The 24,400-nt window shown below is 35.9% G+C and overlaps 1 protein-coding gene across 5 annotated transcripts in view; it reads left to right on the forward strand.

Moving 5' to 3' along the window:
• Pgant9 (polypeptide N-acetylgalactosaminyltransferase 9) overlaps positions 1-24,400 on the forward strand; it is a 328,116-nt gene that overhangs the window by 193,077 nt on the left and 110,639 nt on the right. For all 5 annotated transcript variants that reach the window (XM_076532837.1, XM_076532841.1, XM_076532840.1 and 2 more), the window contains one exon: positions 4,774-4,825. The gene's annotated coding sequence lies outside the window, so the exon portion shown is untranslated. The remainder of the gene's footprint in view (positions 1-4,773; positions 4,826-24,400) is intronic.

Below are 24,400 nucleotides of genomic sequence, written 5' to 3' on the forward strand. Positions count from 1 at the left end.
TTTTACGGAATAAATGAGCAGTAATATCGTGCAATTATCAATCTTAAGATTTCCAAAGACCGATTCCAGTCCTTTACGTTTCCAAGCTAATTAAAATTAATAAACAGCAGCTACGAGTTAATGAAACAATGTAGCGATCCTAACGAATAGCTTACGAATTCTGACACAGAAGCTCGACTCGTAACAAATTAACAAGCCCGAAGAAAGAAAGACTACAGAAGCTCAATTCTCGACAGGAATAATGAGCAGTGTATTAAAAAGACAAACGTGACACGCGCAAAAAGAAAATTGAACTATCAAACGATTTCTAAATTGGTTGAAAAGGAATGCGATCCGGCTTCGTTTGAAGTCGCTTTCATGGTAACGAAAAATTTCAAAGTAATTGCATGACACAAGGAAAGCTTTAGCGAGAGCTTAAATTCCCATCTTTGTTCCGATGAAGAGAAACTCTTTAAGCGCTTACAATACCGCTTAAAAAGCTTCCTCTAACCGTGATACACTTTGTATCGCAAGAATTGCGAGCCAAAATGTCTATAGCAAAGATCGCATAATGAGTTTGTTCCTTTGTTTCGTCCGCTAAATACTTTGTTGACAAACGAGATTAAGGTGAAAATGTTGCACGGATATTTTGCTGATGGTGGATTGAGATTTGGAATTTTTTAGATTTGGGACTTGAGGATTTGGGAATTTTTGGGATTTGGAGATTTTGGGTGTTGGGAAATTTGAGAGTACGGAAGGTTGGTTATTTGGAAATTTGAGAATTTAGGGCGTGGAACTTTGGGAATTTAGGGATTTAGAGATTTGAAAATTTAGGAACTTGGAAATTTGAGAGTATAGAAGATTGCTTATTTGGAAATTTGAAAATTTAGGGCGTGGAACTTTGGGAATTTAGGGATTTAGAGATTTGAAAATTTAGGAACTTGGAAATTTGAGAGTATAGAAGGTTGGTTATTTGGAAATTTGAGAATTTGGGAATTTAGTAAACTTAAGAATTATGTAAATTATATTTCTATCAAATCTAAAAATGTGCACCTAAATTCCTCTTATCGATCCTTTAATACCATATAAATTTTCCTCCAAACACACTAAATTCTCTACAAAATACAATTGCAGCGTTTCTATTATTTTTCAAATAAATTCCAACAACTGTAAAAATCCCTTTTCCCGAAAACTATCGCCATAAAATATTTTGACTATTCGATCGAGACGCATGGTCACAGCAGGCAAAAGCGTTTACTGGCCAAAAAATGCAGTTGCCTCGGTTCTCGAGCTGGATTTACAAGCGGGATTAACCTAATGGGTTAACCGTGTAAACGCGGATTCGAGTCAGGAGAGAGGAAGATCGACGATAAACCGAATGTGTCGTGTTCTAGTAGACTCGCGTATATATCCTCAGGGATAAAAGATCGTTTTCAGCTTTGGTAAAATGTATCGGTGCTCTATTAACCCTCATAGAATTCTGCAGATTACAGCTGCACCCGATATATTCTCCTTTCCTATAACACCGATCGAATAAAATTCCTAACTGTATTTTTTAGTAAAGTCAAATCAAATCAAATCGTTCTACATAGTGAAAATATTAAAAGTTACAAAACTTGTAAACTTGAAAACATACCAAAAATTAAGACACGAAAATCTAGAAAATTTATAACTTTATCAACCCAAATTAAAAAATTTCTAACCCCTTTTCAAAACTATCGTTCTATCTTTACTCCGCGGCAATCGCCAGCGAATAACAATTTGCAGTCATAACCTTATTTAACCCAGCATATCTTTCATGTCTCGTATCGTTAAAATTAATCTCTTTACGGGGTCGCGAACAAAGAATGGCGATATAACGTGCACGTATACAAGATCAATGAAACGATTGCACGTCGATAAGGAGACATAGCGACGAAACTGTGTCATTATTAAATAAGGCGTGGCGAAAGAAACGAAGCAGATAGTCGTTGGTTATCTCAGGATGGCCAAGGAATCATGCATAATTCAGTGAAAACTTGAGTTCCCTGCTGGGATACCAAATGAACGAACGACCATGATATCGGTGCATCGTGTTTCACGGAGAATAACGGCACTCTTTCCTTTGCTTCTCGTCACGAACTGCTCTCCGTAATCTTTACCCAGCCATTAACGTCGAACAACTTTTTATGATGCATAGGAACATGATACCCTTCGAGGAATGAACTTCGGATGCATTTAGAAACATAGTTGACCTTCGTTTAACCTTTGCTCAATCATCATACATGATACTATGTCATATTGCAAAAATTATTGTTGCATTGGAATTTTTTCTTTTTGAATTTCTTCAAATTCTTCACCTTTATATGTTAGAGACACAATATCTACAGTTCAGTGGTTAAATAACATATGAACAGTGTACACCTTTTGATTATTTGAGATATCTACATTCACCAAATAAAACAATAAAGCTATCACTATTCATAAATTTAAGTGAAATTACACATAAGTGATTTTATCCATATGAGTATGTAGAAGTGACCCACATGAGTATGTAGAAGTGATAGCCACTTGAGTATGTAGAAGTGATAGCCACATGAGTACGTGGAAGTGATCCATATGAGTATGTAGAAGTCATCCACATGAGTATGTAGAAGTGGTCCATATAAGTATCTAGAAGTAATCCATATGAGTATGTAGAAGTGATCCACATAAATACCTAGAAACCTACATATGTCCTATCCACATATGTCCTATCCACATATGTTCTATCCACATTTGCTCTATCCACATATGCTCTACCTACATATGCTCTATTCACATGAGTATGTAGAAGTGATCCACATAAGTATCTAAGAATGATTCACATAAATACCTAGAAACCTACATATGCTCCATCCACATATGCTCCCTCCACATATGCTCCCTCCACATATGCCCCATCCACATGAGTATGTAGAAGTGATCCACATAACTATCTAAAAATGATCTACATAAATACCTAGAAACCTACATATGCTCCATCCACATATGCTCCATCCACATATGCTCCCTCCATATATGCTCCATCCACATATGCTCCATCCACATATGCTCCATCCACATATGCTCTATCCACATGAGTATGTAGAAGTGATCCTCATAAGTATCTAAAAAATGATCCACATAAATACCTAGAAACCTACATATGCTCTATTCACATATGCCCTATCCACATATGCTCCATCCACACATGCTCTCTCCACATATGCTCCATCCACATATGCCCTATCCACATATCCTCCATCTACATATGTCTGCCGCAAACCTCACCAAATCCCCAAAATACCGTTTTCTGATACGAAAGTACATAAAACCCTTCGGTTAATGCAAAATATAGCATAATCAATGTCCGTGTCATAAGCACGATATTCATAACTCGGTGTTCAACGACGCGCTCAGACGCGCCAATTCTCGTAGCTAGCCGTTATTTTCAAGGTAGCCAGCGGCTTCTTCTCCAGCGTGAAATTATAAGCGTCGGCGTGCGGGTGCATTTTATACGAGCCAGTGCGAAACTACGCTTACTTCGTCGAGCTTACTTAAGGGATGGAACATGGCGTGGTCGCAATTTTTCATTACGCAGGAGCAAAAAAAAAAGAGACAGAACGAGAGAGGGGAACATTCCAGGAAATCAAGAAGGCCACGGTTGGCAGAATTGCTTCCGCTTGTCGCGCAAGCATAATTTCGATGCGTCTCGCCGCTTCTCTCGTTGCTTTTTGTTGTTATTACTTTCCAGGTTTCGGGTTTTCGCCAGCAACACCGTTTAATATCCGTAGGTTGTGCATTCAAAGGCCCCTTTTCAGGGTGAACAACCCCCATTGTTCACCCCCGCCCTGTTCAACTCAAAGCTTTCCTTTAAGGTGGCACAAGATTTATGCGGTTTAAAATTAATATTAGCTTGTTGCGGATTAAATGGCCGATTTATTCCGGCTACTTGCGTCGTTGCATAACTTTTGGACCTTTTTCTCTCGTGTCATATTTTTAATTGAAATTGTTACTACTTTATGGCGTAACATTTACAAGGAAGTTGATTGTAAGTCCTAGAATTTCTAGATCTTAAATGTCTAAGATGAAATCTAGTTTAGGAAGAATAAATTTGAAGCAGTGTCTTAAGCAACATCTTGTGTCAATTCAGATTAGTGTCTCAGATTTTGTAACCTAGAGAGAATATTTTAAGCTTAATAATATTCTAAGCAGCCTCTAATGATCTAGTGTCCAGATCTAGTAGTCTAAAGAAAATCTCTTTAAACTCTAACGAAATTTGAAGAACCTACATCCCTTAACTGCAACTCACACTGTACATAGGTGTATAAAACCTCATTGATCATAATTCTCAAACTTTTGACTCTAAACGTCTCATTAATCACGTATAGTGTTAGAAACTGTAACAGAAGGTAAAGCATTCGTGAGACACGTGAATGATCGTCCCTCAAGATTAAGTGCTCGCATGCTCGCAAGATCACAGGGCAATGCGTATTCCGTACGCCCGTTGTACCGGAATATATTTTATCTACGATAGCTTATAGTCGCTTAAATCTTAAGAACGAAATAGAGCATGACGTTTTGTGCCTCCATCCTGGATATTTTATTTTCCAATCTCGAACCACGTTTCTCTGGTCTACAATAATATCTACATATCTGCTGTTACCGACACGCGTTTCTTCTAAGTGATTTATCGTAGAGATATTTTACGAATATGTGTTCACATGTCGGATTGCACGATTTCAACCTTTTCGAATGACTTGTGAGAATAATGGGAAACTATTTGTTTTTCAGGAGACGGATTTTATCGGGACAATAATCTTGGAGATTTTGGATACAGTAATTGGTGAGTGAATTTTGAATTTTTACATATTTTGGACCACATTTGGTATGCGTTTTTATTTTTGGTATTTTTGGTTTGGATTGTTCTAATTGGACACTTTCATAGGAGATGTATATGTATACATTTTTAAAGTTAATTTTGTTAGGAGAAATCAACCCTCTTCGAATTTAATGATACAATTATTGTAACGACTTATATATTTCATGATGGGGTTTATTTAAATTGGGTATATTGTACAATTTATCTTAACAAGAAGCAATTAGATCCATAATAGGAGCTAAATCTTAGATGTAAAACATTTTCAGTCTCTCCTGAGAAATCTCTTCCTACTTGTACCATAATAACTGAAACACTTTATGTATCTCATAAATGTTACTTCCCTTATACACATTGTAACATAGATGTACAATTAATCTAAGCAACAAACAGTTCAGGTCAACAATAATACTAAATGTTAGATCTAAAACGTATTTCAGTCTTCCCAAAGGATTTCACAATGCCTTTCTCCCGCCAGATCGACGATCTAAACAAATCGTCCGTTAATTTCCTCATAACCGGGTAACCCTTGTAACCCGCTTTTAACATTAGCATTCAGGCGCATCGCGTTAACCCTTGAAAAAGGCCGGTGAATGGGGCTGATAACAAAACTCGTCTGGACGAGGGATATTAATGCTAGCGCGAAGACGGCTTTAATAAGTCCGCGACGTAATGAAAACCATTCATATAAAAGTTTTCACCGCGAGGTGACGCTTTAATTGAACGCGGACCACGAAGAGGTCTCCCTCTGCCTTCTTTCTTATGCCGAGCTGTAACAAGATGTCAGAGATTACCCTGGCTCGCTTTCCCTCCCGCCATCGCTTTCTTTCTATCTTTCTTTCTCCTAGCTTTTCTTTTCTCCGCGAATTCACCATTACTCTCTTCCGTTGGCTCGCCCTCCCTACGGCTGTGATTTTCATTAAAAATTTTCTGTTGGTCGAGCCGATGGAGAGAGAGTCACTTCCTCTGTAACGTTTCAACTGATATCGAGCGTGCCATTCAATCGGGAACAAAGAGGAGGGAATCGTGGCCGGGGACTTCATCGACGAAATCGGGCCGAGGGTTTTTCTTCTCTGACTGCGAGGTATTAAAGGATCCCTCTGATTGAAGGTGTAAATGCAGCCTCGATGGGAAATTTTCTGACGATCTACGAATTCGCTGCATAATCCCCCTGTTAGTTTTCTGTTAATGGACGCCATTCTGTTCATGTACTTTCATACGTTTCGAACTTTCTTCAATGCGATGTTTTGTGAAGAACTTCTACTTTTCTGAGGGACAACTTCCATTATAGAGAAGTTGTATTGTGAATGCCTTTAGAGGGAGTTCAAGAATAAAATAGTTTTTATTTATACTAAATTGTGTTGTGGGTATTCAGGTTTGAACCACTTCTACATAACCTCATATGTAACATAAGGTTACATACATACACATATGTAACACAATTTGATATGTAGACTGAACAGGAGTTAAATAAACATTACATTAACTATTTTAAATTTTCAAATGTTTAAAATGTCCTGCTATAAATTTTTATTTTCGACGTGAACAAAGTACATTCATTTTCCATCTTAAGGACATACATGTATTTCATACATATATTTAGTACATGTATGTTCTTAAGATGGACATAATACATATATGTATTAAAACATGTATTAAGGGCATTTATAGTCTACAATCCTATTTAGTTTTTTAGTAAAATTCTTACATAATCAATTTTTAAAAAAATTGTTCAAATTTATTAAATAGTAAAATCAAACCATGAATCATTCTAAAAATTCTGAAATGTAATATTCCTAATTTCTGTTAAAACAATTCCAATAAAAATGACCAATTTATAATTTCATACAAAGAATTAATTCTTCCCGATTTATTCTCTAGCCTAAGAATACAGCAATTTGTATTAAATTTTATACTTTTCCAACACTTCTTCCTGTATTAATTTTCCTCTTTTTCAAGGGAGTTTCTTCGTCCTGATGTGTCACGTTAATTAATTAATTTCACACACACACAGATTTTTCCACGTTTTCCAGAGGAACGCTTCTCCATTTCCGCAGCTTCATTCCAGTGTCTCCTCGATTTTCCACGGTTGGATCATTAATTTTTCATCGGTCGGTCCGCGTGCGAAATGAACGAGGTTTACCGATTTTTACGTCCTCCGTTCGCTCTCGTTTAATGAGCTCGATTTAATTACGTGCTTTTGAGACGGTTCACTGGACGAATTTCTACGTTTCAGTTTTATTTGCGATGTTCTTGCTGCCTTGAATCGCTCAGACGCCCGGTACTGCATTAGTTGTGACACATAATTGCCTCGTTTTATGCTAGTTAATTGCCTGCTCAGGAAATGATGTTTGACTGCGGTGTTAGTTAAACAAATTTGTTCGACATTCTTAAGACTTCTTATATATTCATATATTTTTCATAAAAAGAACTTCATTCATAATTGCACTAATTCCATTTTGTAAATAAAATTCGATTTTTAGTAGGTTTTAAATGTGACTTTTCATTATGATCGTAAGTGTGTTAATAATATTCATTTTTGAAGGTATGGTGTTTTAAAATAATTCCTCTCTTCAAATTATTTGAAGTATTAACTTTAATTATGTAATTTAATATTTCAGGCAAATGGAGTATTTCTGTCGAAGTACATTTTAATACTTCAAATAATTTAATGTATGAAATCTCACATGTGTGATTATTAACTCCTAGTTGTATTAATTCTCACATGATATTTATACATTTTCCATATTTTACACATATTCAACAATTTATTTCTTACATATACATATTGATATACATATGTGTAACATATGTATATCATTAAATTTGCATATTTTTTCTTCACAAGTATAACATGATTAATAAAATATATTTATATATGACTGATAATATACATTAATTTTGGCAGTCACATATCAACAGCTCAATAAAACCCCACATCAAAAAATGGACACCTAAACTCCAATATATTATACCTCAAGTAAAAAGACATTGAATTCAATCACAAATTTAAGAATCGACTTGCAACGTCAGACTAGGTGCACGAATTTGCATAAAGTTGTCGCGTGCAACGGTAATCGTTTGTATCCGTGTGTGTACTTTGATAGCCTCCGATCAGTCGTGTGTTTCGAGAGATACGTACACGATACGCCCACCATAGAGTATTGGTGTTTACCGGCGACACGTGTTATTCCCTATGGGACGTTTGCTGGCCTGTGTGCCATTGTGTGTGCGATGCGTTCGAAATTGACAATGCACCAGCTCGAACATTTCCTTCATTGAATTACTCTTGTGACTTGAATGCTTCAGCGCTGAATTATCGAGCGACGCTATATAGGTCCTTTGGACCTTGCCTGTTATTTCATTATTATAGTTTCTTATTAAATTAGGAATTTGGGAATTTTTTATTTTGGGTGTTGGAAATTTTTGTGGAGGAATTTGGAGGGTTAGGGGGCTGGAAAATTAGGAATTTGGGGATTTGGGAATTGGGGGGTTTGGGAATTGGGGGATTTGGGAATTGGGGGATTTGGAAATTGGGGGATTTGAGAATTTGAGAACGTGGGAATTTGGGGTCGTGAGAATTCGGGGATTTGGGAATTGGGGAATTTGGGAATTGGGGGATTTGGGAATTGGGGGATTTGGAAATTGGGGGATTTGAGAATTTGGGGATTTGGGAATTGGATGATTTGGAAATTGGGGGATTTGAGAATTTGGGGATTTGGGAATTGGATGATTTGGGAATTGGGGGATTTGGGAATTGGGGGATTTGAGAATTTGGGGATTAGGGAATTGGGGGATTTGGAAATTGGGGGATTTGAGAATTTGGGAACGTGGGGATTTGGGGTCGTGAGAATTTGGGGATTTGGGAATTGAAGAGTTTGGGAATTGGGGGATTTGGGAATTGGGGGATTTGAGAATTTGGGAACGTGGGGATTTGGGGTCGTGAGAATTTGGGAATTTGGAAATTTGGGGATCTGGGATTTGGGGATTTGGGAATTGGGGGGTTTGGAAATTGGAGGATTTGGGAATTAGGGGATTTGGAAATTGGGGGATTTGAGAATTTGTGTACGTAGGAATTTGGGTACGTGGGAATTTGTGGATTTAATAATTCGGTAAATTAGGGATTTGAAAATTTAGGAACTCGAAAATTGACCAATTCGAAGATCTCGGAAATTTAGAAATTTAATTATTTGGAAACATAAAAATTCATAAAAATATGAAAGTGACTAAAACAGGAAAATCATAGAACTAACAATTTCAAGAAATTTTAAATATCAGAAGTTTCCAAAACTTTCCACCAAAAACTAACAAAATATAACTGTACCCAAAAACATCTTTCCCCTCCATTTGCAAAGATTTTAAAAATACATTTTCGCAAAAGTATTTTTTTATTTTCTCAACGGTGCAATTTCCACGTCGATACAGTGAGAGGCACACACGGTTAATTTCTGGTAATTATTCTTCGTCCACAGGGATGGCTCGTATTTCAAGCGTAAAAAAGTTCCACCGTAGACAGTTGCGGTTGCATTTTCGCGAACTCGTGTTTCGCAACAAAGAAGTGCCAGGAAAAATATTAAAAACGTGCCAGGGAACATGGTTAAACGCATAATTCACACTCATGCCATCTTTCTTCATTAAAAGACAGGGGTTAATTAAATTGTCCGAGCGTACATTCCATTAGAATGTCAAATAATAGTCTGGACGTTTCTCGGACTTTTGTTGAATTCCAAAGACGCGTAAACACTGTTAGGTGTTTTATAACAAGAAATTCTTGTGACCTGAGGAAAATTTCAGTAGTTGACAGAGGGATTAGGATTATGACGTGGACGTGACTTGTTCCGTATTTTTCGGATATAGATTGATGATAATCCTCCCTCCTTGGTAAATTGTTTGCTTGGTTTACTCTGCGGATAAAAATTTAGGGTTGGAAACAACAAATTTACTACATTTTTTTTTTTAAATTAAATTTCGTGTGATTTTATTTGTTACGATGAAAAGTTTTTCATAATATAATTTTGTTAAATACTAAATATTAATTGTTAAATACTAAATATTGATCCTGTGTTAATAAATATTTTTTAATAATCTCAAATTTTTGTTCCCCTACAAACTGTTGTATTAAATTGAACGAATGTCATCTCTCGAGAGCAAAGTTATTGAGTTACATCGTAGCAAATAAAATTTAATTCATATTTTATTTAGTACATATACATTCATTTAATTGTTGCATCTCAATTTATATTTCCGTAAACATTTCCCAGTCACAGCTTTCTGTTTCTCCATCAAATATCATCGAGAAGGCATTTGATTGAACAATCAAAGCTATGAAAAAATCATTAACGAACACTGCAAATTAATTTCCAGTAAATGGAACAAATGTCGCACATATCGTATGAGAAAAAAGCGAAACGGAATTGTGAAAATTCGATAGGTAATTAAATTTATTCAACACAGAGTTTCGGGGAAAAGTGATATAGGTTATTTCGAGAATATTGTAAAGCAAAATTAGATTACTTTGCGTGAATTCTGTCCTATTTCGCCTCGTTTGCACAATTTTACAAAGTTCGCAAAACAATTTCGGTACAGAATCGACGCTATTTGCTGTAGATTTTTAATATCGAAAAAATTGTGATGTCGATAACATGGCTTCAGTGAACACAAAGGGGTGAAATATTTGACAAAATTTTAATAAACCGCCAAAACATTTTTGTTACTAAATGAATTTTGTAGAAGAGAGGTACTGTCGAAGGCAGGTGCAATTATAGGAGCACTGACATTGTAATTTTTGAATTTTTTAGTCCTCCAACTATAAAATTTACAACCCTTTAAGTCTGGAAGCCTTCAAATTTTTGATTTCATGTATCTTCAAATTGTAAAATTTTGTTGAAACTTTGAAATCCTTAAATTCCCGAATTTCTGTATTCCCAAATCCCTAAATTTTTGAGTCTCTAAATTACTGAATTCGTAAATTATTGAGTTCCTAAATTACCGAATTTTCAGAGCTCCCAATTTACAAATCTTCAGATTCTTAAGTTCTCAAATTCTCAAATCCTCAAATCCTCAAATTTTCAAATTCCAAAGCTCTCAAATTCTCAAATTTTGAAATTCCAATGCTCTCAAATTCTCAAATCCCCAAATTCCCAAATTTTCAAATTCCAAAGCTCTCAAATTCTGAAATCCCCAAATTCCCAAATTTCCAAATTTTAAAGCTCTCAAATTCTCAAATCCCCAAATTCCTAAATTTCCAAATTCCAAAGCTCTCAAATTCTCAAATTTTCAAATTCCAAAGCTCTCAAATTCCCAAATTTCCAAATTCCAAAGCTCTAAAATTCTCAAATCTCCAAATTCCCAAATTTCCAAATACCAAAGCTCTCAAATTCTCAAATCCCCAAATTTCCAAATTCCAAAGCTCTCAAATTCTCAAATCCCCAAATTCCCAAATTTCCAAATTCCAAAGCTCTCAAATTCTCAAATCCCCAAATTCCCAAATTTTCAAATTCCAAAGCTCTCAAATTCTCAAATTTCCTAATATCTCAATTTCTGAATTTCCCCATTTCCAAAATCCTAAATACCAATATTCCTAAATTTCCAAACCCCAAAATTTCCAACCCCAAATCCCCAAATCCCAAATTTCCACAAATCTCGAAATCCCAAAATAATCCATCCCGTCTCCAAATTCCCAAACATCCAAATCGCAAAATCCCCAAAGCATCAAATCCCCAAATTCCTCTCCCCCAAAGTCACTCAATCCACCCAAGTTCACTTCCCCATTCACAATTTGTCACCGCATCAGAAAAGAGTGAAGCCCGTAACAGCGAGCGTCGAGAGTGTTGATAAGGCGTTAGATAAACCGATCGATGGAATTCGAATCGTGTCGGTTGGAAAAAGACGATGCAGGTTTTCCGCGCGGAAATGGAAAAGTTCCGAACTGCCTCGCTCCAACTGGTATCTCGTGTTTATTCGAAAAGTTTTCGAACTTTATGCAAATCCGGCGCATCCGAGGACGGCCAACGGGACTGCTGGTGCTGCCACTACTGTTGGCGTGCTTCGTTACCGAGAATCGTCGAGATATTCCCACCTCCGTCCGCCGCCTCCTCTCGAGGGTACACTCGCAATCTCCATTGTTTCGCGAAGGAAACAGGGGTCAGAGAGCCGGGAACGTGCTGGAACTTCTTCGACATACTTTCATCCGGATTAATTAATTGCCTCTTCCGTTTTACTCGCTCCACCGCTGCTCCTGAGGGCTCTCTTCAAACTGGCGGGGAGCTGATCTCCGGATCGTTGAAAACGTATCGGCCTAGACTTCATTTAATTCCCTCTTCGATTCGTTTCATTCCGTTCTCTTCTCCTCCTTTTTTTTTAGGAGTTAACAATTTTTAAACGAGAGGTAGCTTCATGTTTTTTTCGTATGGTAACATCTTGAAGCCGGTTAATGAGCTCCGAGGGGGAGTTTAATTAAAACCGACGATTAAGAGTATCGCGAAATTTCGATTATCGTCTATTGATGGTCGAGCTAATTAAGCGGAAAATTGAATCGAATCGCTGCTGGCCATAATTGCGTGATTGTATGAATTATTCAAAAGGGAGGGAATTTCGTGGAACGAATTTCGAGATTCCAGTGAAAAAATGTTGAACGGAAATACTCGTTTTTGTCTATTTTTCAGAGGGGTATTAGAACGTTTATTGGGTGATTAACGAACCATCAATTTTATCCAATTTCTTTTTTACTCGCTTATGGGAATTTTTCGTAAAAATGGGCTAAATTCTGCGGGAGAGAAACGTTTGGCTTCATGAATTTAGTTATGCAAAGCCGGCGGGCAAATTTGACTTTTAATTTTATTGTGGTTTGTTCTTTTCAAATTCAGACATTGTAGGTTTTTCTAGAGCAATTTAGGCTGAATTTGTTTTAAAATTGTTTCTCAAATTGTTGACTGAAAAAAATTAAATTAACCTGTACATTATTGTTTTGGGTGAAATTTTAATTTGTTACAAATTAAATTATTATTAGAAAGTTATTAATGAAGCACTACATAATACATAATACGTAAATATTTATAACATTATTTAAATAATACAATATTGTAAATATACGTACCTGAACATCAAACATCAATTAATTATTCGAAACTGATTCAGAAGTTAATATTTTGATATTGTAAACAATCGTATAATGATGATATTATTGAAAATAGCATAAAAAATGTTACAACAAGTGAATGTACTAAAGATTTAGTATGAACGAATTTGAAACAAATGTCATTCTGAGACAACCTTTTTGTTTCATTCCATAAATAGCTGCTGTCTACCGTATCCATCTGCAGACTACTGCGAAAAGTGTAGCCCTCTCGAATAGTACAATGTAACCAGCGAGGTGTAACTCCTAGTGAGACGAATATTGCTCGTTCAGGCTGTTTCGCTTCCACCATTTTTCCAACCCCTACCTTCATCTGCGCTATTATCCTTCGGGATTAAAAAAGGTCCTTTGCTCCCAGTCAACGCAAGTCATTGTAATCAGCCAACAAATGAAAATGTTCGTGGAAGCTTATTGTTGAAATGGCTGACCGGTTCGGATAAAATTTTATCGACGTTTTAGCTGTTTTTCCTTTCGACAAGTTGTGTTGCTTATCATTTTACATTTTTATAATTGCTGTCAGATATCAATTTCATTTCTTAAAACATCCAATAAAACACATGTATCTTACTCTTCATACACGTATCTTAATCTTAACTGTTTCAAAAATATCAATCAGTAAAAGGACTTTAACAATTCTATACGCAAATTCAATGGATTCGTGTCAAGTGAAATTTTGATATCACTGAACGGAACACGTTGAATAAATTATAGAACAAGAATACTGAAGCACGGAATAAACACAAGGGACATAGTTCGAATGGGTTGAATTCGGCTTTCATCAGAGCAATGGTTCACACGAAGACGACCGAATCCGCGTGCAGTTTCCGCTCCGCAAAGTGACCGAAGTCGAGTGCAGGGCAAAGCCAGCTGAGTGCAAGAACGTCGCGGGATATTTGGCCGACTTGGAGTGCAGTTTAGAACTCGAGTCAACTTACTGTGCGCCGGTTGCTTCGGCAAACTGTACTATTGCGCGTGTACTTTTCGCCAATTCGAACGGATGCTTCGCTAAATTTATCTTATCTCCTCCTCCCTGTCAAATTATCCAGAAATTAGAGTGTGCGATTTTAGCTTACTTGCCGGTAAGACGAAATACTCGCTAACGAGAGGAAAAACGTACTAAGTTTGCTAATTACATTCTCTAAGTTTTGTAAGACACTGTGTATGTGTTTTTAGTATCAATTTGTTTCGTACAAAATACTTTTAGTAGCTGCATTTGATGTTTATATATTACATATTATTTATAGCCTAACTTCATATCATAATAATGTTTATAACCTGAGCTAACCTCATATCACACATGAGGTCCATAGTCTGACATAACTTCATATCACACATGAAGTCTATGGCCTGACATAACTTCATATCACACATGAGGTCTATAACCTAACATAACCTCATATCACACATGATGTCTGTAACCTAACATAACCTCATATCACATATGAGGTCTATAACCTGACATAACCTCATATCACACATGATGTCTATAACCTAACATAACCTCATATCACACATGAGGTCCATAAGCTCTCATATGTGGTCATGTTGATATATGACTACTCAAGTATGATCGAAAATTATGTATCAAATAACATGATGCTACATTAACATATAATCTTGCATTTTGGAATGTGTATCCAACTTATTTCTTTCAACTTAAAATACACGTATGATACATATGATAAGTTATACATATTGAGACCGTTTAAACTCTTCGAAGAATTTGAACGTCACCATAACTTGATGCCCAAGAACATATGCCTAAGAACATATGCATCTATAATTCATTTGCAAGACGTAATTCACTTGCAAGGGCGAGTCTCGAAGAAAATTCACAGATGACGACACCCGAAGACAGGTGCCGTAAATTCGGTGAATCCGATTGCGAGTTCGAATCACGTTTGGGACCGATAGTCTCGCGAGTAATCAAAACGCTCGACGTTGAGCGAACGATGCACACCGTTCTGTCGTCAACGCGATTCTTATTCGATTTTCTCATGTTTTCCGGCAAATCGGGAACTCGACTGACACCGTCATCAAATTTCTCTCACGGAATACGATTTTCGTTTCGCGAACGTCGATGAGATCTTGACGCGCACGTCACGCACGGGAAATTACCGGAGGCTGCTTGATGGAAAAGAAATACCGCGAAAAGCCTTTGAGCTTCTCCGTTTCGATGCTTAAGGAAATGCGAAAACGGTGTCACTTTCGGGGACGTCAATTGTAGTATTGGGATTGCGAGATGATGGAAGAGTCACATTTCAATTTAACTTTTATTAGCTGTTTATGATGTACCTGTATAAGTTCTTCCTTATTCCTTATTTATAATGTACCTGCATTCCTGTATAAGTTTGTCAGCTGATATTGTTAATATTGGTTAATGTGTTAATATTGATAAATTTGTTTTTAGCAAGTTATATAAAGTTTGTGAATTAAAAGACATACATACATGAAGTTTATGTACATTATTATTAGAAAGTATAGGATTATTTATGTTCACCAGGAGATACGTGATATGACATTCTTCAAAGATCTAATTAAAAATCTTCAGAAATTTCATGATGACTTCTTCAAATGTTTAGTACATTAATTTCAAGAAAGTGTGTGTAGATAAAAATATTTTTTTAACAAACAACACATTGCATGTTAAAAATGATTGAAAAATAAATGATTATACTTTGAAGGGATGTTATAATATTCTGTATGTAGATTTTATAATACTCACCCTATTAATAATACTCACTCTATAAATTTTGACAAAATTTCACTAAAACTGAACATACTTATAGTGCACTGTTAAAATGAATACAGCTCACGTAACTGAATTAATTGAATTTATAATAATAGTAATAGAATTTGAAATTGAAAATACAATATAATATAGCATCCATTCGAAATACAATATCACCCCCATCAAACAGAATGCAGTAAATCGATGTGAATGTGGGAGGCCTGAACATAAACGTCTCCCGTCATTATCATCGACCAATATCGTGGCAGTAGGTGGCATTAATTGCACGAGGCCAATAAATGCACGTGCTGCATCCTTTGGGATGGAATTGCATCCGCGAGGGCTCCTTTGCCGCTCGATTCACGCTCGCTCCGTGTTAATTTAACGAAAATTCATTAACGTTGAGATGCAACCTCTTCGAGAAGTCTACGATGCCCGGGCACATAGGGTGTTGGCAGTCTGTGAAGATCGGGCACGAATACGTCCTCTGGGCGAAAATTTGATTATACGCCTCGTATCGTCGCCATTGCAGATTGTTTGAACGAGTTTCGGAAGGAGAAGTTTCAAAGCTTAATCCGTTAAGCGTCGATAATGCAACCTTTCGTTTACGTTTCAATTCTTTTTACTTTAAGCGGTGAATTTTTTTTAATTAAATTTTGTAAAGTTCAAAAGAAAAAAGAAAAAATTGTACGCAGTTCAAAATAAAGTTTGAGCGGTTCAAATATTAGCATACGTAGGCATATGAGGCTTTATACTTCACAGGGGAAAAATTTCGAATTATTTCTGGAAGCATAATTTTCCATATAGAATCAAATATTTTAACAACCGTAATATCGTTTCATTATCCGAATATAATCCAATTTTCTTAAACAAATATTTCTGCGCAATTTATTCCATCGCTGAGTAAATCCATAAAATTTGAACAGCTCATTATTTTCGAGTGTAAAAACCTCACCGGGGGATCTTGATGATCGAATTATCAAGTAATTTCATTCGCTGGAAACCCGTAGGTCCATTACCAAGATAAAGAATCCAACAGCCACAGTTGGAAATAATAAAATTATCTCACGTTTTACCGGTCCCTACGTGAACACGCGGAAAACGTGTTAGAGCAATCGAACGTTCTTTCTTTAAAACGATCGCGATTAGACGTGGAATTTCCGGGATCGAAGCAAAACGAGAGGAACGTGTCGACAACCGGGCTTAAAGTTCTCAAGTCACGTAAAGACTTCTTGTCGTTGGGTTCACAATGGTCCCGTGACCTCTGACCTGCCTTCTGAGCATGTCACTTCTCACGCACCTTCATTTTACTTTGAATTTTCACGTCGTTGAACTGCTTAAAAATCGACCACGATGGGTAAATGTTTGTCGTTCAATTTTTGACGTAAATTTTGAACTTAAACGTAGGGTGGATATATTATATTTTTATTGGGGTATTAAAAAAATTATGAGAGGATTAATATTTTCTGCTTTAATAAATCTGCTTTAATGTCAGATATAAATGTAACTTTTACTATTGAAAAAATCATTCTTCTATACGTTCTTTTTTATTAAATAACTGCATATGTCAGATATAATACATATTCCATAAGGAAAATATTGAATGAATTATTGAAGCCCTTTTCGTTTTCAAGAAATAACTGCATGTGTTAAATGTCACGTATAATACAACTTCTATCAGGAAAATATTGAGAGAATTATTAAATACTTCTATACCTTTTTCAATACATACCTACATCTGTTAAATGTAAAATATAATGAATCTTGTATCGGAAAAATATTAAAAGAATCAACCCCTTCTGTTCTAGAATCAACCACTCTTTCACTAAATAACTTTCACTCCTCTTAATAAATATATTGTCAGACACTTAACATTAAACGATAAACCCTTCTATCTCCCTTTTAATAAATAAATGTACCCATAAAAAAAATATCTCTTTCATTGAAAAAACATAAAGAAGTCCCATGCAAATTGACAACGCAGTGAAATTAGCCTATGGATTCTCACCGCCAATACAACAAATTCAGTAGGTTGAAGGGTGCAAGGTAGATTAGGAGGGGTGTAAAGGGGTTGGAAAAAGCCGGTCGGATATATTGGATGGAAAGTACGTATTTGGCGATGGTCCAGCCGCTGTCTGCACGCTTGGCGTGTCCATTATTCCATTAGCGGTTACCGTGTTAACTCTTTATTGCCAGTCGGTATATGAGCCACTGTTCTTCATCCTCGCCGAGAGGACGTTTAATGTCCACATTTTCCTGGGATTACCGTAAAACCGTTCCTGTACTGGCAACACCGCTATACGGATAGGGTTGTTCCTTTAGCATCCCCCTCTTACGTTTTCACGCGCGATAAATGCGGGAATTGAAATTTCTTCGATAAACCACACTCCATTTCTTTTGGGTTATAACGTCTCTATGGTTAGCAATTTCTTTCGCGTTTGTGTCGATACTTCATAATCATAATTATTGCAATTCTTGTTATAGAAATTGTAAACTGAATCTGTTAATATTTTTGATGTTTTTATGATTAACATTTTATGTAATTATGTGTTGGTTGGTTTCAAATATGATTTAAAAATTATTTTTAATTTACAAGGAACTTGTAGGTATAGTATGATATATGGATGTATGTGGTTCATTTAAAATATTTTTTAAAATTATTTTTAATTTACAAAAACCTTGTTGTAGGTATAGAATGACATATGGATGCATGTGGTTCATTTGAAATATTTTTTAAAATTATTTTGAATTTACAAAAACCTTGTTGTAGGTATAGAATGACATATGGATGTATGTGGTTCATTTGAAACATTTTTTAGAATTATTTTGAATTTACAAAAACCTTGTTGTAGATATAGAATGACATATGGATGTATGTGGTTCATTTGAAATATATTTAAAAATTATTTTCAATTAACAAGAACCTTGTTGTAAATATAATATGAAGTATGAACACTCTGTACTTATTTTAAGCATATTTTTTTTGAAATTCAAAATAAATGATTCAGAAGTGTACTCATAAATGTTCAATCTAAAAAATTGCTGTATTAAGTATGAGCAATTTTATTTTAATTCCATGTTTGAACAGTAGATGTCCCAAAAAATATAGTGAAACAATAAACACTCGTGAAACGAAACAATTGATTATGTCGCAATATTTCGCACACAATTCGCAGTTCGAAGATTCTGAAATTCGGATGCTTTTATAGCTCTTTCCAGTATGAAGCGGTAGCGCAGGGGAACACAGTGATTTTATTGCCATGGAAAACGAATTCGATGTCAGCAAAATTGAGGTCCTCTTTGTGCTCGCAGAAAGCACGAATTTTTCGGGCCAATTTACTTTTTATTACAAATTACGGACGCTCCATACATACGCGTGATTCCGAAAGGTAAAGCGAAATCACTACGTTGATTAAATGGCTGCTGCATGTTTTTCAGCCGAAGGAAACGCGAAGTTAACCCGGCTCGCAAAAAGTGTACGGGTCTAAATGAAAAATTCATTACGACTGAAGATCCGACGAATATACGCTTTGAAAATTTACGCGGAACTCTTTGGGTGAAATGCAAAGTTATAGACTGCTGCGAAATGCCTTTGTTAGCTTCTTGTGGTTCAAACATAACTTTATAAATAAGCTTGTTTTGTCTGATTTAAACTAATTAGAACCTGGTGAAAAGCGCGTTTATTCTCGTTAACTACTTCTGAAATTTCGAACTGATTTTACAAATTTTAATTAATAACGATAATGGAAAATTTGCACAAACAAGAACCGCGATATATTATTTAGGTATCATGTGAATAAAGTTGGCTGAAAGCAGTGGCTTCTATTAGCTCTCTTTTATTATTCAAGAATAATTTATTCAAGATACTTGTAGTTAGATGTACATATATGTATGACATATGTATGTATGTCATGTATATACGTGTGACATATGTATGTTATGTGTGTACGCATGACATATGTATGTATAACATATGTATGTATGGATGTCATGTGTGCACGCATGACATATGTATGTATAACATATGTATGTATGGATGTCATGTGTGCACGCATGACATATGTATGTATAACATATGTATATGTAAGTTTCTTGGGTCAAGCTTTCATATGTAATTTTCAAGTGATTAATTATTAAATATTATTAAGGTACAAAATTAGAACTTGATATTTTTAATAAATTTTCATGAGACCTATCACAATACTATTTTTCATTTTTTCAATCCTTTGCACAAAATAAATTAAATTTTTTGTAAATCCAAAAATGTCAGAATATTCGTCTTCCAAAAATTCAGCACTGACAATGATTTATAAAACTCCATATAAAATTTGTGTGAATTGCTAATGCAAAATATAAAATTTTTAATATAAAAGATGTGGTATATTTGATTCGCTATTAAATCAGGGAGCTTTAGTTTTACGTGTCAAACAGAAACAAAGAGATACGAATTCTTTTATTCCCAGGTATGTAATTCTGAAATATTATTCGACAACGGTGGGCATGAAACTTCTATAAATCATAATTAAAAAGCTTTTGTCGATGCTTATTAAACATAACTCGTGCGCCTACGGTAAACGCATAATATAATAAAAGCACCATTTTTCAACCGCGTTTTTTGTCAAAACTCAAGAGAATGAAGTTTCCACGGTCGAACGTTTTGATAGTTATAAACATCAAACAATAATTCTTCATTAATCAACTTTCCATTGTCGAAGCGAAACTTTGTGCACGTTTTTTTCGGATGAATTACGTTCGCACGAGTAAAAAACATCGCCGCAATTTTTTTTCCATAATTTTCACTTCTCGTTTTACCTTCCGAAAAAAATATTGGAATATTTTACAAACAGACTTTGAAATATGCTGCAAGATTTACGCATGCAATTTCAAATAAACCTTCGTATTTAATAAATCTCTTTGACGTTTAATATTTGTTGCATTTGATTCGTAATGCAAAGGGATTATTGAATCAATCAATCATTGATTATATAAGCTGCTAGAATAATCGTTTTCAATCGTTTTCGTACTATTTCATTATGTATCGCTAATAAAATGTTCGGCATTATTAATGTCGGTGGCAGACTCGTTCCAATTAATTGTGATAATTAACAATATTAAATTAGAAATGCGATTATTATTGTATCTACTGTTCAATGGAGGAATACCCTCGGGCTGCTTTTCTGTATGATCCAATTTTAGTGTGCTTTCGTGTTATATTAATTATTGTCTTAATTTTAAATTCTTTTACTTTTCAATTTTAGAAGTCGAAATTTTTAAATTTGCAGATATTCGAATTTTAAAATGTTCACATTGCTGAATGTTATATACGTATATCCTCAAATTTGTAAATTTAGTAACATTTTTAAGTTTTGAGATTTTAAAATTTTTACATTTTTAAATTGTTATATTCCTAGATTTCTAAATTTCCAAATTCCTAAATTGTATGAGTATAGACAAACTACACGTGTGCATATACATAGTATATTTAACCTGACATTTACACGTGTGTATACACATGTGTATCATGGGATGATATGTGTATACACATGTGTAAGCGTCAGGTGTAGTATGTGTATCATATGATGACATGTGTATACACATGTGCAAGTGTCAGGTTAAGTATATATATCATGTGATGACGTGTGATCACGTGTGTATCATGTGATGATATGTGTATACACGTGTGTATCATGTGATGATATATGTATACACATGTGTAAATGTCAGGCTAAGCATGTGTATCACGTGATGACATATGTATACACATATGTAAGTGTCAAATTAAGTGTACCTCACAAATAAAACCATACCTTACACTGTATCCTCTATATTAAATCCCTCCATCAAATTCTTCGACGATTACCCACAAATTAGACTTATAAGACAAAGTCGTGTGAGTCAAAACAGTATTGAAAAATGTCATTAACTAACAAGTGCACTCCGAACGGTTTTGCCAGTATTTCCAGCAATTTCATGTGAACACGTGTGGCTACTGGATACAGTGGTTCCTCCATTATCCTGGAAATAGAGTGTTCATAGTGGTGGAAGGAAGGCAGTGTTGGCTTGCGAGGAGAAATTGTCTGGTTCGATTGTCAGAAATGTAATAATCTGCGGCGAAGTGCAATCGCTTGCACTTCCCTCGTCGAGCATTGTGTCGGCTCTTATGTAGCCCCGATACTTGGCCAGCTCCTTGTAAATTGAGTTTTATTCGGTCGTTCGAGCGAATTGGCCGAGTGAACGCGTGATGAGTCGCTGAACGATGGCGACAGGATACCGCCATTTGCTCTTGCGGAAAGGATGCACCGAAGACCGCCATTTGCTGGTTATTTTAGGGCGATCTGAAATAATAAGTTTAATATATAAGACATAATAACTTTAATGTATAATTTAGTACATTACTTCTGTTATAGCTTACTCAAGAATTATTTTGCTCAAGAATTAAGTAAGCTATAGTTTTCGGATAATTATTTAACGAAGCTAATAATAGTCCGAAACAGAAAATCACTAAGATCACCTAATTTTCTGCAGTTCAATTGTTTCCAGGAAATAAAACAATGCTTGTTCGGCACGAAAGAAAGCACCGGTTCCGAACACCATCAAATTTTCAATTTCCATCCCCCGTTCTCAGCCAGCATCCGAAAAGCCTCATGCAATCGAACGAGTTTCCATTCAGTTTCGCAGGATACCCTTGCAACACTCCCGAAGAGAAACCATGAATAAATTCCGGCGCATGTTCCCTATTTCTGATCCCTGTAATTCGTTGAATGTCGATGGAAGTTGGTCGAGAATTCTCGCGACGAAAATCGTGCGCGAACAGACGGTGAAATTCGAAAACGAAACTGCTCGAACCGCAGGGTGTCTGCCTGTTAGGGGTGGCTCTGTAACGAGGGCAGGAAACTCTTGCTTGAAAATGGAAGGCGAGTCGAATAAACAGGACACGCAACCGAGATGTTATCCCGGGTGTGGCAGTGTAACGTAACTTTGCGAAACACGAAAGCTACGGAAGGAAAAAAGAGTTGAAAAGTTCTGGAAAATTTGACAGGAAGAATTCTTTGATCGCGTGACTTCCTTGATTCGTATCTGCATGCATGGTTTAATTGATTCAAACGGAGAATTATTTTAGGTTATTTCTTTCAATGTTGAAGTGTCTTTCAATGTAAATCCACTTTATTCTATATGAGTAACATTAATAATTAAGCATATTGAAAAAAATTATTATAAATTGAAAGTTATTGTAAATTGTAATATGTGAATTTTAAGACTTGAGAAACCTAACCTCAAAATAAGATGAATCCGAAAGAAATGAACCCAAACGACATTTTGTACTTACTCTTCTCAACTTTATTAATAAAAAAAACTACAAATTTACAATTAAATAAAATTGTAACAATTGAACATTGATATCTAGTACATTTGAAAACATTAAATTGAATTTACATGCAAACAAAATGTTGCAGTTCTTTGTCGCAGTAAACTTTGTCATAAAATTTCATCTAAAGAAAGCGTTCCTTAATGCTCTCAAGGACTTCAATAAAAATCCTCTTTAAACCACCCACAAAAACTGTTGAAACTTGAAATTCTCCAATGGAGACGCCGTGGTCGACAAAAACGAGAAAACGCAGATCGACGAACAACCGTGACTAAGAAAATAAGCCGACTGTCTTCAAGGGTGCGAAAGTAGAGAACAGAGTGAAAGATCTTGCATCTGTCTGAGAGCCTCGATGTAAGAAAGATTGAAAAAACAATCGGGAAAGAGATTCGTGCATAAAATGCGTGTTCAGTAGCGAAAGATTTTTCTTTTCGTCGAAACCCGCTTCTATGTATTCGAAGCTTTAAGCTTCCTCTTTGTGCTTCGTTTCTCCTGTTTCCCGTTCTTTCCATCCTCTTAATTCGAGGGAAGTTCGCGAAACAAGGGTCAATATTTTTCTTTCGAACGCGTGCTTGCTGCTCCTTCTTTCGCTTGATTTGGCGAACGAGGCCACTTCGTACCTCTTTCCAAATAATTCGGTTAATGAACGCAAATGTTTTTAGAGTGATAGACTGCTGTTGATGTTGAGTATTGTGTACCACTATTGTGTATGATGTTTTTGGCACAATGGGATTTCTTTCAAGTTTAGTTTTGGGATTTGGAAATTTAGGGGTTTGGGAAGTTAGAGAATTTTGGGGATGTGGGAATTTGGGGACGTGGGAATTTGGGGATGCGGGGATTTGAGGATATGGGAATTTGGGGATGTGAGAATTAGGGAATGTGGGAATTGGGGAATGTGGGAATTGGGCAATGTGGGAGTTGGGAAATGTGAGAATTGGGGAATTTGAGAATTGGGGAATGTGGGAATTGGGAAATGTGGGAGTTGGGGAATGTGGGAGTTGGGAAATGTGAGAATTGGGAAATGTGGGAGTTGGGGAATGTGAGAATTGGGGAATGTGGGAATTGGGAAATGTGGGAGTTGGGGAATGTGGGAGTTGGGAAATGTGAGAATTAGGAAATGTGGGAGTTGGGGAATGTGGGAGTTGGGAAATGTGAGAATTGGGGAATGTGGGAATTGGGAAATGTGGGAGTTGGGGAATGTGGGAGTTGGGAAATGTGAGAATTGAGGAATGTGGAATCGGGGAATGTGGAATTGGGGAATGTGGGAGTTGGGGAATGTGGTAATTGGGAAATGTGGGAATTGGGGAATGT

This window comes from Megachile rotundata, chromosome 6 (assembly GCF_050947335.1).
Source record: "Megachile rotundata isolate GNS110a chromosome 6, iyMegRotu1, whole genome shotgun sequence".
NCBI lineage: Eukaryota > Metazoa > Arthropoda > Insecta > Hymenoptera > Megachilidae > Megachile > Megachile rotundata.